General features: G+C 42.7%; 1 protein-coding gene across 3 annotated transcripts in view; it reads right to left on the bottom strand.

Moving 5' to 3' along the window:
• CACNA2D3 (calcium voltage-gated channel auxiliary subunit alpha2delta 3) overlaps positions 1-15,381 on the bottom strand; it is an 854,557-nt gene that overhangs the window by 303,462 nt on the left and 535,714 nt on the right. The gene's annotated exons all lie outside the window — the stretch shown is intronic.

Below are 15,381 nucleotides of genomic sequence, written 5' to 3'. Positions count from 1 at the left end.
AAAGAGGCAGCCTTATTTGGCCAAAGGTAGTTCTCACTGACCTCCCCACCACCCAAAAAAAGTCACTTCCCTACTCACTTTTCCTGCCCTGCCACTGTTGGCATTTAGCTGAAGATGTCTGATTAAGGGTGAAACTGAGGTTCAGTTAAATAAAATGATTTGCTTAATTTCATCAAGTCCCGATTCAATGGGAAAGGTCTTTAGTGACCTCAGGATAACACTGCGGCCTCCTCTCAATCTCCTGAAGATGCTGTGTCTATCCATTTAGAAAACCCCAACCAGCCCCATGCTCTGCCCCATGGTCCAGAGCATGCATGCAAAGTGGTCTGGGTCTTTTGAGTCTCAAAGGTCTCAAAAGACCTTTGGTCTTTTGGTCTCAAAAGACCCAGACCACTGTTTTTTTCATACATCTTCACCTTTCTTTCAAATTTAAGCTATTTAATAAAGGGAAAACACAAAACCTATCAAATCTTGCATCTCCACTGGTTCTTAACAAAGCAGACGGCTTAAAGGACAGCTATTAGCAGATGAAGCCAGGAGTCTACCTTTGTGGGCAAAGAGGAAAAGATCTGGCACAGAGCAGCCCACTGGTTTTCAAGGAAAGCTACCTACACATACCAAATCTCCCCTGCCATCCAGAAGAAGCAGCTCAGGATGAACTGAGTTCTCTCTCAGCAGTATAGTTAAAACTCCAGAACAGTGCTGGGAATCATTGGCCAAACATCTATAATTCCTCACTTAAATAGATGGCAACCCGTTTGGAAAACCAGTAGGATTGTGCCAAACTTCCGACCAGACATGACTACTCAAGAATAATTGTGCTAACACTAACCACAATAACGGAAACCAGCATCCCTGCCCCCACACCCCCACCATGTTCCTACACCACTGCCCTGGCTCCCTACAGCTAGCACCATCCCCCGGGGTCAGGTGCATGCTAAGGGATTTATACGCATCGTATTTATTTTGTTGGTTTGCATTTTACTGTATTGCTTATGAAAGAGAATCAGAATCACGTTCAATATTTCCATTTATGCGGTGCCCTTGGCTCCCAGCGGACTGGCCTCCTTATCTGAGTTGAAACGGCAGGGAAAGGACTTGTCACATCTCTGCCTATAAAATAAACATCATCAAATGATACTCGGTTCACGCCCTGGATTTCTCACAATGATGCCTTTCAACTGGCAACAAAAGAGAAGGCATTTTACTCCAAAATAAATATTTTGGAGAGCAATTTAACAATATCCAAAGCAATTTATATTTGTAATTTTTTCAGGCCCAGTAATTCTACCTCTAGGCATTTATCTTATAACCCAGATACCAAATAAAATGTCTGGAGGGGCCGAGTGGGTATCAAAGATGACAGGAAGTAGTAGGCATATGGAAAAAATAATAGAGTTGCACAGCTTCTTAAAACCCTGTAATTTCATTTTATACATTTTCACAAATACACAGAAAAAGAATGCTCCTCCTCGTGATCTGTAATAGTCGAAAAGTGTTAGAGCTTGAGTGTCTCTTGACAGCTGATTGGCTAAAAAGGTTATAGTGTATTCACGGAGTGGAATACCATGTAGCCATATACTTATGTAGAAAGGCATCCATTATCAATTAGTAAGGGGAGAAAAGAAAGTTGTAGGATATTGGAGAGCATAAAACCCTATTTTTCTTCAAAGGGATTTAGACTTTTTGTGTCACTTTTTACCTCTTCAGTGTTTTTACAAGTGAACAAGTATTAGATGTTACTTTTTTACTTTTTTTATTAAAGATTTTATTTATCTTAAAGAGATAGAGAAAACACAAGTAGGCAGAATGGCAGGCAGAGAGAGAGGGGGAAGCAGGCCCCCTGTTGAGCAGAGAGCCCTATGCAGGGCTTGATCCCAGGACCCTGAGACCATGACCTGAGCCGAAGGCACTGAGTTCTAAGTCAGTAAGCCTAACTTACTGAGCCACCCAGGTGCCCCTAAAATGTTTTTTAAAAAGATTTTATTTATTTGACAGAGAGAGAGAGAGATCACAGGTATGCAGAGAGGCAGGCAGAGAGAGAGGGGGAAGCAGGCTTCCTGATGAGCAGAGAACCTGATGCGGGTCTCGATCCCAGAACCCTGAGATCATGACCTGAGCCAAAGGCAGATGCTCAACCCACTGAGCCACCCAGGCGTCCCTGAAAGATCATTTTAAATGAGGAGAAAGTAGTCACACTGCAACTTCCTCAACTATTCTGTAAGGATCTAGGAAGAATCACCATAATGGTGAAAATGTCACACTGGAAGAGACATTACTACCCAGCCCTGCATCTTCCCTGGTGGGCGGCCATGCTCTACGACTCAATTAACTGAGTGCAAAACCTTCAGGAGTAACATAATCAAATTGCTCCTCACTTCTATCACTAGCAGATTCTGTAACCTGATAGATTTTATTTCCAACAATCAGAGATTTCTTCCCCAAGAAGCACCGCTAAAGACATAGTCACAAGTCCGCCTCGAGCCCAAATACTTCTCAGGTCAGAGGTCATTCCGGAAGCCAAGTTCACAGCACTGAATATCAAGAACAGAATTGTGGCACGGTTCGGACCACAGCAGGAACAGGACACACCAAAGCTCCCCAGAAAGTCAGTCCTTTGTGCCCATTTTCTGTAGGCATGAAGGCACCACTTTTGTTAAAGCAGCACAAAGGCAGGGGGAAAAAAGTCTGCATCAACCTATTAGTTCATTTTGATCTCCCATTTAATTTTGTATGGTCTTTAAATGTTCTGTAAACCCAATTAAGCTTAATAAAATGTTAGAATGTGGACATTTCAAAGTTCAAAGTCACTTAATTTAATCTACTTAGTATAAAATTTCCCAAGTGAAACAAACAAAAAACTCAATCCTGTTTTTCCAAAAAAACAAATTATGCTCTGACTCATGTAGATGCCGTTCTCACCAGAAATGTGAGGGGTACCATTCCTCTCAACTTGGGTGAATATAGGTAGTTTGAGTTTTTAATAATGAACCAAATTTATTCTTTCTATAGTCATTAAAGTAGAGGAAGGAGAGTGCCTGCCAACAGAGCTATCATGGGCACAGCACAACCAGAAAGCAGACTGCCACCCCCCACACACGTTCTTTTTGGTAATGAACGGGGTATCACTGACGACCATGCTTTCGAGACAGTCCAAGAGTAGTAAGTCATCACCCATCTGTCACAAGTAGCTCCTGAGCACCTACTATGAACCAGGGAGCATTCTTGGTTTTATTCTAGAAGCCACTGTGCTCATAATGGGGTTTGGTGTTGGGAATAAAATGGATAAACAAAACAAACTCTCTGTCTTCAGGGAGTTTACATTTTCATGAAGGTGAGACAGATAATTAATGGAAAATTTGTATCTAACATTTATTTGTAAGATTTAATGCTTATGAAGAGAATAAAGCAGGGTAAGGCAATGGAGCGGGATGGAAGCTGCTACTTTAGGAAGAGAGGAAGGAACCCCCTCCCTGATAAGGTGACTTGTGATTAAGGATCTGAACAAAACAGGGGCAGGGGGTGGGGTGGAACAAGACACATGGCTATTGAGGAAGAATGTTCCAGGTGAAGGGAACAGAAGGTCTGAAACCCTTGAGATAGGCATGCTCAAGGGATATTGAAGAAACCAATGGAAATGGAGTGTAGTCAACCAGGACAAGTCGTGGAGAATGAATGTGGACAGGCAATAAGGCCCTTGCAACCACTGTTAGAGAACAGAACCACAGAAGAGACTGCCTAGAAGCCTGACGTGAGTCACACATGATCTTGTAAAAGGATAAGTCTGTCTACAATGTGGAGAACAAGTCATGCTCAACTTGGCTGCCCATTTGATTTTCCTGTGATGTTCTTACAATTCTGAATGCCCAGGTCTCATCCAAGTGTAAATAAATCAGATCCTCGGGAGCAGAGGGTCTCTTAATCTCCCTTGGTTCCAGTGTGCAACCAAGTTTGAAGACCACAGGCAGAGAGAGACAGGGTAGAAGCAGAGACACTGAAGTAGGAGGCCACTGATGTGTTCCAGGTGAGAGATGACAGAGGCTCTGGCCAGGGTCGGGAGAGCTCGTAGACTTCACTGGACATCAAAACTGCCAGGGACCTTGAATCATACATTACTCCAACACCCCCTTCCAGAGACTTAGACTAAGTAGGTCACGGATCTACATTTTTACAAAGCACCCATGGTGGATCTGGCATAGGTAAGACTGATGCCAACATGTTATAAAAAAACACTGAGAAGATGAGGGCTCAGCAAAGGCAAATGGAACCAGGAATTAAGAAACCATTAAAGCCATTTCAAACAAGCATGTTTCTATAGATTGCTAAGGATCGAGGCTAAACTTCCAGGAATTTATAATCCTACATGTGGTTAAAAAAAAAAAAAAAAAAAAAAGAAGTGATGGATCAAAAGGACATTTTTTTCTTTTTTAAAGTTTAGGCACAAACTTTTTTTTTTCCAATTAGGCACGAACATCACACACCAACCAGACTGGGTAAGCAGGGTCTGCCACCTGCCCTTCTTTGTCCCTCTATGGAAGGGCAGATCTGTAACCACATGTCTGCAGCTAGAGCCGAGTCTACATACCCAAAGCTGCTCCCTGAAGTGACAATTACCCCACTCTTGCTCCCACATACCGAGGAAAGGGCTGAGGACAGACCACTTAGAAGCCTCCAAATATATAGTCTTTACATTTATTAAAAAAAAAAAAACCTTTCTTTTAAAAAATAACGTTTAACTATAAATCTAATACTTACACCTTATTAAACATGCAATTTAAATGGATTATACATATAAATGGGACTTGTTAAAATAATGGCCTAGAACCTCTGAGGACCCACACCCATGGGTCCCAAATTTTCATTCAGCCGACAGGCAGCCTCTTTAAATAAGCATGTGACTCACCTACATGTTCTCCCACCTGCTCATGGCCCTTCAGACTCACTGCCCAACTCAATTATTCCCTAAAACACCTCCAGGATTTCTCAAAAACGGTGTGCAACGTCGACTTTAGAAATACGTCCCCTGATGTCTTTATGTCTTAAAGACCAATTTACTATTACTGAGAACTACTATGTTCTTAATCTGTGTCTTCACAAAAGATATTCCTAACCTACTTTTCCTATTTGCTCATTTCAATGAATTCTGGTGCACAGAAGCACCCCTGAATAAAATCGTTAAACTCAAAGTGGAAGACCAGGGCTGGAACTTGATTATTGCCCCAATGCTCCATCAATTACTGCCATTAACGTCTTCACAAAAGCACTGCAAGGGCAGAGGTAGCCCCAAAGAAGGTTGATGCCAATGGAAACAGTTATATTGAGCAGGCCGTTTTAATCTAGAAGCCATCATGCTCAAAATAAAAGAAGAAACAACCTTATCCAAATGATGAGGAGAGGCACATAAGGGAACACTGCCCTGAGCCACAGTAAGATGGGATAAATTGAATTAGATTACAAAAGTAATAAAATCTCAACAAATGAATATCATAGATCATTATGATAAATGGACTGTCATTGGGGGGGGGATGCTCTACGAGTCTGTATAATCTCTTTCCTCTCCAGCACAGTGCCTGATACTTCATGCGTGGTATTGAAAATAGCCCAATTCAGAAAAAAACGCCATGTGTGATCTTCTGAGCAGGAAGACTCAAGTCCAGCGTCATGCCCACGCATTTTGTCAAGGTGAAGGAGAAGGTGTCTCTGAGTTGCTCAGAGACGTGACCTGAGTTCGCGTGGGAGAACACAGGCTATGACACTGTTTCACGGAGCAGCGAGGAGCCAAGTGACAAACATCCTCAAAGGGAGTGACACAATTCACTCAACTGTCTAGCCCCATGGACTTCATCCAAGAAGCAAAGCCAGAATATTAATTATGTCTTTTTAGGTTCTGTATTTTTGAGGCTCTGACACCTGGGACCTTGCTGCCTTGGAGGAAGTACCTCTCCGAAGGTTCGCTAATTCCTATAGGTAACAAATGACTTGCCGGTGAGCGCATCTGTGAATGCAAACAAACCAAAGCCAACTCCTCTTTTTACCAGCTGTTTACATTCTCACCCTTTAGCCGCCTACCCTAATTGCTCCATGGCCTGGTACCAGACAGCAAGGGACAGCCCCAGTGCTCTGATGCCCACCAGTATTATTAACCCTAAGCCTGCTTACCCTGCTTTGCCTCTTTCTTCCCATGGAAATCACGACAAGCCTTCAGCCCTCTAGTTCCCTCTCCCTCTCTCTCTTTGCCCACTCACCTTGCCTTGGTCCTTCCCCTTGGTGCAGTTCCATGGGGTAAGGCATGCCCCTCGCTTCTAGGGGACTACCAGGATAACAAATTTCCTTCACATCAGGCATTTCTACGTCTGTGCGCCTTACCATGTCTGATTCAAATAAATACGGAGTACCCTCAAAACAGCTGGGAATCAGGAACCTGGGCTCCAGGTGTGGCCAGCACCACACTTACTGGCTTGGTGAACTTGAGCAAGTTAGTTAAACCCTCAGGCTGTACTACCCTTGTGTGTGGCTAGCATGTGGATCATTTGCCCACTCCTGGTGGGTGAGAGCAAACCTGGTAATGGTTGCAAGCGCAGGTCAGAAGCAGTGAATTCCAGGCAGAGAGTTGGATCTAAGTGTATTTGAGACAATTTGCTGCAGTAAAACTCAACAAAGTGAGCTGAGGAAAGCCAAATTTCCCATCCACAGACATCTCCCACCCAACCCTGCCCAGAGGTCTGGTTAAAGAGGAAATGCACTATTGTGGGTGAAGAAGAGGATCCCTCCTAGGGGAGGGTGTTAAGGAGTCATCACTGATATCTGCCGTTACCAAGGATAATGGGACTGACAGTCCCTAATAGTAGAATCACAGTGATGACAACTTCTATTAACCTTGGCAGAGTTGTAAGAGCCATTGAGACTTTGGCAAAGGCTGTGGACTTTACCCCTACAAAAAATGCCTAAAGTTGTACATTCACTATTTCAGATAAGAGTCATGAGATATGGGGCATCTCCTCTACCAAAGACCCAGATTCCCGAGGCACCTTTGGATCCCAGGTCAAGAACCTCTGTTTTATATACTTCTTGTATTCTGTACTCACAATTTCTCAAAAGCAAACTGTGTTCTTTGGACAATCAAAATGGGCTGTTCATCTTCAGTGCTTGCCAATTGAGAGAGAAGTTCATTTGTTCATTTATACGCCCCTTCTCCAATGATTGGTGAGCCCCAGATATTGGTCATCCATGACCAGATCCAGAGTTCACATTGGGAATGAGTCCTCAATATGTAAGAACAAGGTGGACATGCCAAGAAGAGGCACCACTACAGACCCCGAGTTTGCACATTACATCATGGGGCCTTTGAATGACCACATCTAAAGGAGGAGGGATATAATAGACAGATAGAACCCCCATCTCATTCATTTTTTAATCCATAGAATCCAGTGCAGTGTTTGGCATGGAGCTAGCACTCAAACATTATGTTGACTGGCCATACCATAAAAATCCTTTTCTGCTGATATGAGGCTCTTAAAACAAATTCATTGCCAAGGTTCAGACTGCTGACCACCTTAGGGCCTACAGATCTGTAGGGCTGGGAGGTCCCTGCCTGCTTCCCTTGCCTTCTCAGACCTAGAGAAATTGAGCAGTGACGGTGATTTGTTCACAGGCATGCCCCTTCTTCCAAGAAAACTTACACATTCAACACCATGAACAAAAATACAAACCGATGTGTGCAAAGCCATTAAATTTAGTGGAACAGATCAGAAGATCTACTTATGTAAAAGGGATACTAATTACACATTGGCATACTGATAGTTACATTCGTGAAACATCTTGGGATCATGTCATTCCCTACCTTGGAACCCTCTGATGTCTTTCCATTGCACTTGGAAAATATTCCCAATCCCTGATCACAGCTAAGATGCCCAGAAGACTCAGAAACATGACAACCTCATTCTGCTTTAAATCTATCAATCATCTATCTGTCCCACTGCCTGGAATGTTCTTCACTCTCTCATTTTCTATAGCTAACTCCCTCTCATCCCATTTGTCTCCTTCATGATACTTGGTACATTTTGTAGTTATCTTAATGACTTGTTTATTTTCTTGAATTACATTGACTTCTCCCTCCCAACAGAAATGAGGATGTTGTGGGGGCAGAATGAGGCAAACTGTACCCAACTCGGCACCTGGGATGTAGCAGATTTTCAGAAAGTATCAGTCACCCACTTTCTCTCCTTCTGTTTTCACAAATTTTACAGGTCAAAATAAGCCAGCATGGGACACACGTTAATTTATCAGGGTTAGAGCTCTTTCCTTCATTGCCAACTTCATTTTAAATGCTTTCCTATTTTCCCAGACTGATCTGCTATCAACCAACTGAAATTTCACCTTCCCCTATGAATTTTTTTTTACACTGAAGCTCACTGATAAATAGTAATAAATGGGGAGGGGGTGATTTGAAAAGCTCTGGTATTTGTTATTACCATCTCATCTTCAGGAGCCAGAAAATGGTGTCTTAGTTGAGGCCTTGCCTGCATAGATCATCAGTTTTATAGTATGGTTTTTTCCCTAGGTGCCGCCCTTTCATTCCAGATGGAAGCCATGCAAAGCCTGAAGTCATTTGTATTTTATTTAAAAAAATTTATTTAATTATTTATTTATTTGACAGAGATCAGAAGCAGGCAGAGAGGCAGTCAGAAAGAGAGAGAGGGAAGCAGGTTCCCTGCTGAGCAGAAAGCCCAATGTAGGGATTGATACCAGGACCCTGGGATCATGACCTGAGCCGAAGGCAGAGGCTTTAACCCACTAAGCCACCCAGGTGCCCCGTCATTTGTATTTTAAATAACTGTTTGGTTAAGGTATTACCTCACAGGGAAAAGATGACATCTCACAATGGTAATGGGAAGTTTGCTATTCAAGCAACTCTCAGTGAAGTTTCTCCTTCCCCTCATGCCTTAGAACAGTTTGAACAGATGGCAGTTTCATGAAAAACAGGAATGGCTAGGTGGACAGGTGAGCAGAACCAGTAGATGTAAGGCAGGGTTGAGAACTGGACACACCCAGTTTTAGAATCTGGGTCTTCCCAAAGGGAACTAGGTAACCTGGGGTGAGTTGCTTGATCTCTCTGAGCCTTATTTTCCTGACCTGCAAGACACTATGGTTAACGTAATCATACCCATATGCTCTTAAATGGAACGAAGATGGTAGGGGTTGGAGCAGGGTTTGTGCTACTAAAGAGTGTATATGTGGGGGGTCCTTTCTAAGAGGAGATCTCCAGTGGGGCATCTTGCCTGGACCCTAAAGAGAAAATGTGCAGGTAAAGGCCCAGAGGTGTGAAGCTTGAAGGCACGACTTGGCCTGCTGGTCTGGACATTAGAGAAAAGCTCCTTTTCCCTTAGTGTTCCCCCCAAATTTGTGTTTGCCTTCCAGATCAGGGTACAGGACCGAGACTCACTTGGTCTTGGGCACAAATGTGGTCCTCATGTGGGATGTGAGCCAAAGCCCCACAGTAAGAAGCAGCATGCGTTTTAATAGAACACTCCCTCTACAGACCACCCTAGTGAATCAGCACCAGGCAGGTTATAGGTCGAGGATTTAGGAGTTTGGAATTCTGCCCAAATCATTCTCAAACTCATTAAAACCAACAGCTGTTGTGAATTCTGAGCTACTACAGTTCTTGTCACTTCTATTTTCCCAACCAATCCTCCCTGTCACTAAGAATTAGTCTAAAATAGCAGTTTCTGCTGTCAAATCACCTGCCACCTTCTGGGGTTTACTGTCAGGAAGAAAAGTCAAGGACTAAGTCAATATCCTCAACAAGGATACTGTTGAGGACAGTGTTCATTCCAGTTTACCTGTGGTTCTCCAAGAGGCAGACGGGTAGGGACAGGACTCTGGGGGTGGGGGAGTGTGTGTGTGGGGTGGGTGGTGGTGAATCAGAATCACCTGTGGGGTTTTGGCAATCAATATATGCTCATTACCTATACCCCGACCTCTGCTCCCTACAGGGATTCCAGTGCTCCCAAGACTCCAAATGCTCACCATGGGATCATGCCCCCAGCTGAAGACCGTACTGTTGAGAGCCACTGTTTTGGGGCAGGAAAGGGAGTTAGACTTTCAGAGGGCAACTAGGGGCACATCGCTTCTTTCTGAAAAACCCCAGAAGAAGATTTATTTCTTTTCTTCAATCAGTAGGAGTTGTATTTATCTTAAGAATTGTTATGTTTTAATCTTACAGACTGTAAGCCTTACAGCTGTCCGGGGTTCCTTCTTGGCATTGGCCGCCCTCAAGCCAGGGGCTCAAACACCTCCAACAGAGAGTAAGTGTTTTTTTGGCTCTGCTTTTATTATTATTGGCTCTATTATGATTAGGTCATAAAGTTTTTCAGTGCTTTTATCATGAAAGGGGGTTAAATTTTGTCAAATGCTTGTAACTATAAAGTCCTTATATTCCTTCTTGTAGCTTTGTGCACTGGTTGGAGGGATATTTGAGCCAAAAGAATCCTTCTTGATTTTCCCCCCAACTCTTTGCTCCTGGAAATGAACCCTTGGGCATTTCCCACATTTTTTTTCCTCCCAAGTTTTACGTGTTAGAGAAAAAGAACTGAAAGTTAGTATTGGTCATGCAAATAAGTTGGTGTAAAAAGTATTGTGACCAAGAAGCACTCAGGAAGGAGAGGTCATGTGGGCTGAGAGACCACCTCTGTCTTGCAGGAGCTTTCTTGTGGTGGGGAGAAGCCAGAAACCCAGAAGAATCACCATGGGATGCATGGGAATGGTGGGAAAAGGTGGCCTGGGAAGCATCGGACAGCTTAGGGAAATGTCAACCAGGAAGAGCGATGGGTTTTAATTCAACAAAATACATAAAGTCACACAAAGTTGGTAGGCCTGAGAGCTAGAACCTGTTTGAGTTCCTCACCATCATGGTTTTATTTTTTGTTGGTTTGTTGTTTTTCTGAGGTGAGGACTTTTCATGGGGGGGATCAAGGGAAGAGAACGACAGACCCTATATCCTAGAGCTGAGTTGTTTGTTTTTCCAAAATATGTGTATCCCACTTGGGATCCTCAAGATTGGTCAAAGCTGCTGGCTCTAATGTCAGCATGGAAATTCTCCAGTCTTCCGTCTTAAACATCACCTTCCGGGAGATTAGGGCTTTTCCTGGAGGATCAAGTTTGAGGACATGAGGCTGCATAAGAGGAAGGGGCCAGAGTATCTGCTGCAGCCTGGAAACCCACTCTTCCAGAGTGCTGGTGACTCCTAGTGACTTCAGTGTTAAAAGATCCTAATGAATGGCATGGGATGGGGAAATAATTTCTTTGGAAGTTTCTTGCTAAATACAATCCTAGTGATTTTCATCTCCTCTGTCAACACTTAGTCCAAGCCACTAATACCTCTCAACTGGATAACCCACCAGCCATCTTATCTGAGCTTTTCCATTGCTCTCTGGTCCCAGGGAAAGCTTCTTGCAGTAAGAATCAGAGCGTGTCCCTCCTTTGCTGGAAGTTCTTCAAGGGCATTCCTTTCATCTAGAATAAGAACGAAAGGCCATCCCCAACCTGTGCTCTGGCCCCTGCCTTGTTCCACAATCCCACTTTAGGTTGACCCTACCATTGCCAAATTCCCACCCACCTACTTCCTCTCAGGATGACTTTTTTCCAATTCATTCAACACCTGAAGTTTTTTCCTGCTACAGGGCCTTTGCACATGCTGCTGTCACAACATTGAAATATTCTAGTATTGCTATCTCCTACCCATCCTTCTGATCTTATCACCAACTTTCCACCTTCCAAAGTCCCTCCCTCATCCTGTTATCTATATCCTTTTATGGCTGGTCTCAGCCTCTATTGTTTTTCTGCATGTAATCAGTGCAAGTTACAGTTGGTTTATTTGTCTGTCACTTGGTGATGTTCTATTTCACACACACACACACAAACACACACACACACACACCCCTGTAATCTTCATGGTGGTAATCAGTTTTGTTCACTATTGTTTAACTCCTAATCCAGAACCTGACCCATGGCCATTGCCCCCAAATATTTGTCAAATAAATGAATAAATGTGGTTATTGCAAGCAATTATAAGGTACAAACAAGCTAAGTAGGGATAGTCCATCATGATGGAGGCAGTCGGAAGATGCTAAGAAAAATAATGGAGTAGGACAGAACTAAAACTATGTTGAGCACTGGTTCATTGCCATTTATCATACATGGCAGGATTGCCATAAGACAGGCATTAGCATTATTCTCATTTAACAGATGAGCAAACTGAGGTTTGGAAAAGGTAGGAATCTGTCTTAGGTCATACAGCTGGTAAGTGACAGCTGTCAAACCCTTTTGAGGCCTATGGGATTCCAAAGCTCTTTTTTTTTTTTTTTAAGATTTTATTTATTTATTTGACAGAGAGAGGGAACACAGCAGGGGAAGTGGGAGAGGGAGAAGCAGGCTTCCCGCAGAGCAGGGAGCCCCATATGGGGCTTGATCCCAGGACCCCAGGATCATGACCAGAGCCAAAGGCAGATGCTTAATGACGGAGCCACCCAGGTGCCCCCAAAGCTCATTTTCTTAATTGCAACACTTTACATGAGAGCAAAATAATGGACCAAAGTTCAGGAACTGCTGGATCATAGAAGAGAAAGAGATACTCATGGCAACACCAACCAACAAACAAACAGAAACTCCAGAGAATGGAATGTTCTTTAAAGGACAATTTCAAATACAAATACAATTAGGAATTTGGGGTATTTATGGTTTTTTTGCTAGGGAATTAAAAATGACTTGTTAATGACAATGAGACTATTGGGAAATAGCCTTTCTACCGTTGGGAATATAAATTGGCATAAGCTTTCTGATAATAACTTGGCCAAATCTTTCAAACATTTAAAATGCATATAACCTTTGAAATGGCAATCTACTTCTAGGAAATCACCCCTAAATACTTTTTTTTTTTAACCAGCAAGTTGAAATTTTTCATTTTGCTAAAATATACAAATCAAATTAATATAATAGTCCACATTCTACAGTTTCTAAACGTTTATCCATTGATGATTTCCATAAGATGCTGTTGCCCCCCATTGTTCAGAGCAAGTTCAGATCTCTGATAGTCTGCCTTTCTTTCTACCCACCAAAGTAATTTGTCTTTTCAAAAGTCTTGATGGATGTTTTCTTTGACTCTCCATGTTGCCCAAGGAAACCAACATTCAGTGAAATGATTTAACACAAAGGATATATGTTTCAATGCCATTTGTATTAGAGAAAAATTACAACCATCTAAATGTACCCACAGAAAGGGGACTAAATTATAGTGCATTCATTCAATTAACTTTCATGAAGCCATTACAAATAATGATAAAGTTGATCACTTAATGATTTGGAAAGATCCTACTAAAAGAACAAAATGGGCTCCAAAACGCCATGTATAGTCTTATCCAATCTAATATATATACATATATATGTATGTATATATACATATATAAAATATACACATACGTAATATATACATAATAATGTATATTATGGCATTAGATACTTTTTGCATATATCTTTCCATTATATGCAGAAAGTACCTAATCTCTGGTGGTTGGCTAGCAGATGATACTTTTTTCTTTCTCGTTATCTGTTTTTTGAAAAATTTTCTCCAATGGACGTGAAACACTTTGGTTGTAGGAAAATATTTTTCAAAAAGAGACCATAAGAAATTTCTATTCAGTTCCACTCAGCTGATATTTACAGAGCATCCATTACACGTCAGGGTCTGTGCAAGGCAGGAAGGATGCAATATTGCTCCAATACCCAGCTCCATGCAGAAAAGATTCAGGTAGGAAAATGCAGGTTAGGACTTCAGGGTTGTGGAAATGACTAAACAAGTCTCATAGGGACATTCCATGGGAAATTAAAATGGGTCCTGTTCTCCAGGTCTTCAAGAATGGACCAGGCCAGGAGCTATGTGAAGGATCACCAAGAATTGTTGAGAACTGGCAAGCCACGCTTTGTCTGTATGTTTGCAGCTGAAATCTTATTTCTACGGGTATTAAATCATCCTTTCATGTCATGCTTCTCCCCTTTGGAAAACATCTGATGTCTTGAGCCCAGTGTGAATCAAGCAAACAGGTGCCTACAGCATGGCCATGCCCTCTAAAAGTCTTCCATCCCCATTTTGTCCAAAGGGAACTAGAGAACAAAATCTTGACTTCCGAAAAGTGGTGGGAGGATCCACCAATTCCATGATGATAGCTTCCTGCCCAAAGAGGTAGGTCTGTCATCAAGAAATCAGGAAATGAAGAAGTCCATTTCAATGCAGATTTGTAGCTCACTATAATCAATACAGCATAATTTGATTTTCTTTGGAGGTAGAAGGCCAGCAGAATGGCTGGTATGATTCTTGTCCATGTCCATGCTAGGAAGGATGGACTAGCAGCTAGTGGCTTCAGAGTTCCAAACAACGACATCTTGCATCCCCAGGCCTGAGGCCAGCCTCCTGCCTCAGCAGATAATGAGTCTGGCAATCTCTGATCGTCTTTTCTGGACACTAATCCCCATCACAGAACTTCTATAATGCGTGATATAATTTAACACACCTGGCAGACTCACCACCAGTTCATTCTTTCGTTATGTAATAGCCCAAAGTGAAGTCGAGGGTGGTTAATGCTTTGACAACCAGCTATTATCCCCAATAACAGGCGATTTTCAAAGGATTATTGCCGTCAGAAACTATTTTATAATAACTGGCAACTGGAAGCCAATGTAGCAAAAAGTAAGATGGTCTTTGGAAAGTGCCATTTATTTTGCACGAATCTGCAAAGATACTTCAAGCAGCCCCTAAATGAGATGAATAGAGTTGTGGTAGGTTTCCTAGGGCAACCCCCTCCCCAGGCCTTACAGTTACTCTTTGAAACCTGTGTATTTTGTAATCCCCTTTGACCTTTTGTAATATTCTGGTGTCCTTAAATGCCTGATTTCGGGAAGGTTACAGAAGTCCTGAGAGCTTTCGTGGGAACTTTCACCCCTGGGTCCGGCCCCGGAGGGTCCTGGAGGGCAGACCAGTCATGGCCTTGATCCTGAGGGGTTTCTTTCTGATCTGCATGCTCTGACTTAACTGAATGCCACGTTAGGAAGGTAATTAGGGTCAGGTTATGACAAGAGAAGAATAACACTGTCGTCTGCCTGCAGGAGTTAGGGTATTAGTCAATGGCCAAGTCAGACGCGACTGCTACCCCTTACCAAGGGGACCCTGCCTCTCGGAGCATTTCCTTTCAGAGAGTAGTTTTGTTACACTGAGTCCCCACTTCAAAGAAACGCTGGTGAATGATACATCTCCCTAGGATAGTTCCCCAAAACGCACTCATATCCAAACTCCAAACCCAAATTCTGAAACATCAAGAAGGTGGGTTTTTT

Source organism: Mustela erminea, chromosome 1 (genome assembly GCF_009829155.1).
Source record: "Mustela erminea isolate mMusErm1 chromosome 1, mMusErm1.Pri, whole genome shotgun sequence".
NCBI classification, from domain to species: domain Eukaryota; kingdom Metazoa; phylum Chordata; class Mammalia; order Carnivora; family Mustelidae; genus Mustela; species Mustela erminea.
Note: the sequence above shows the minus strand (reverse complement) of the source record. Positions and strands in the feature narration are given on the sequence as shown.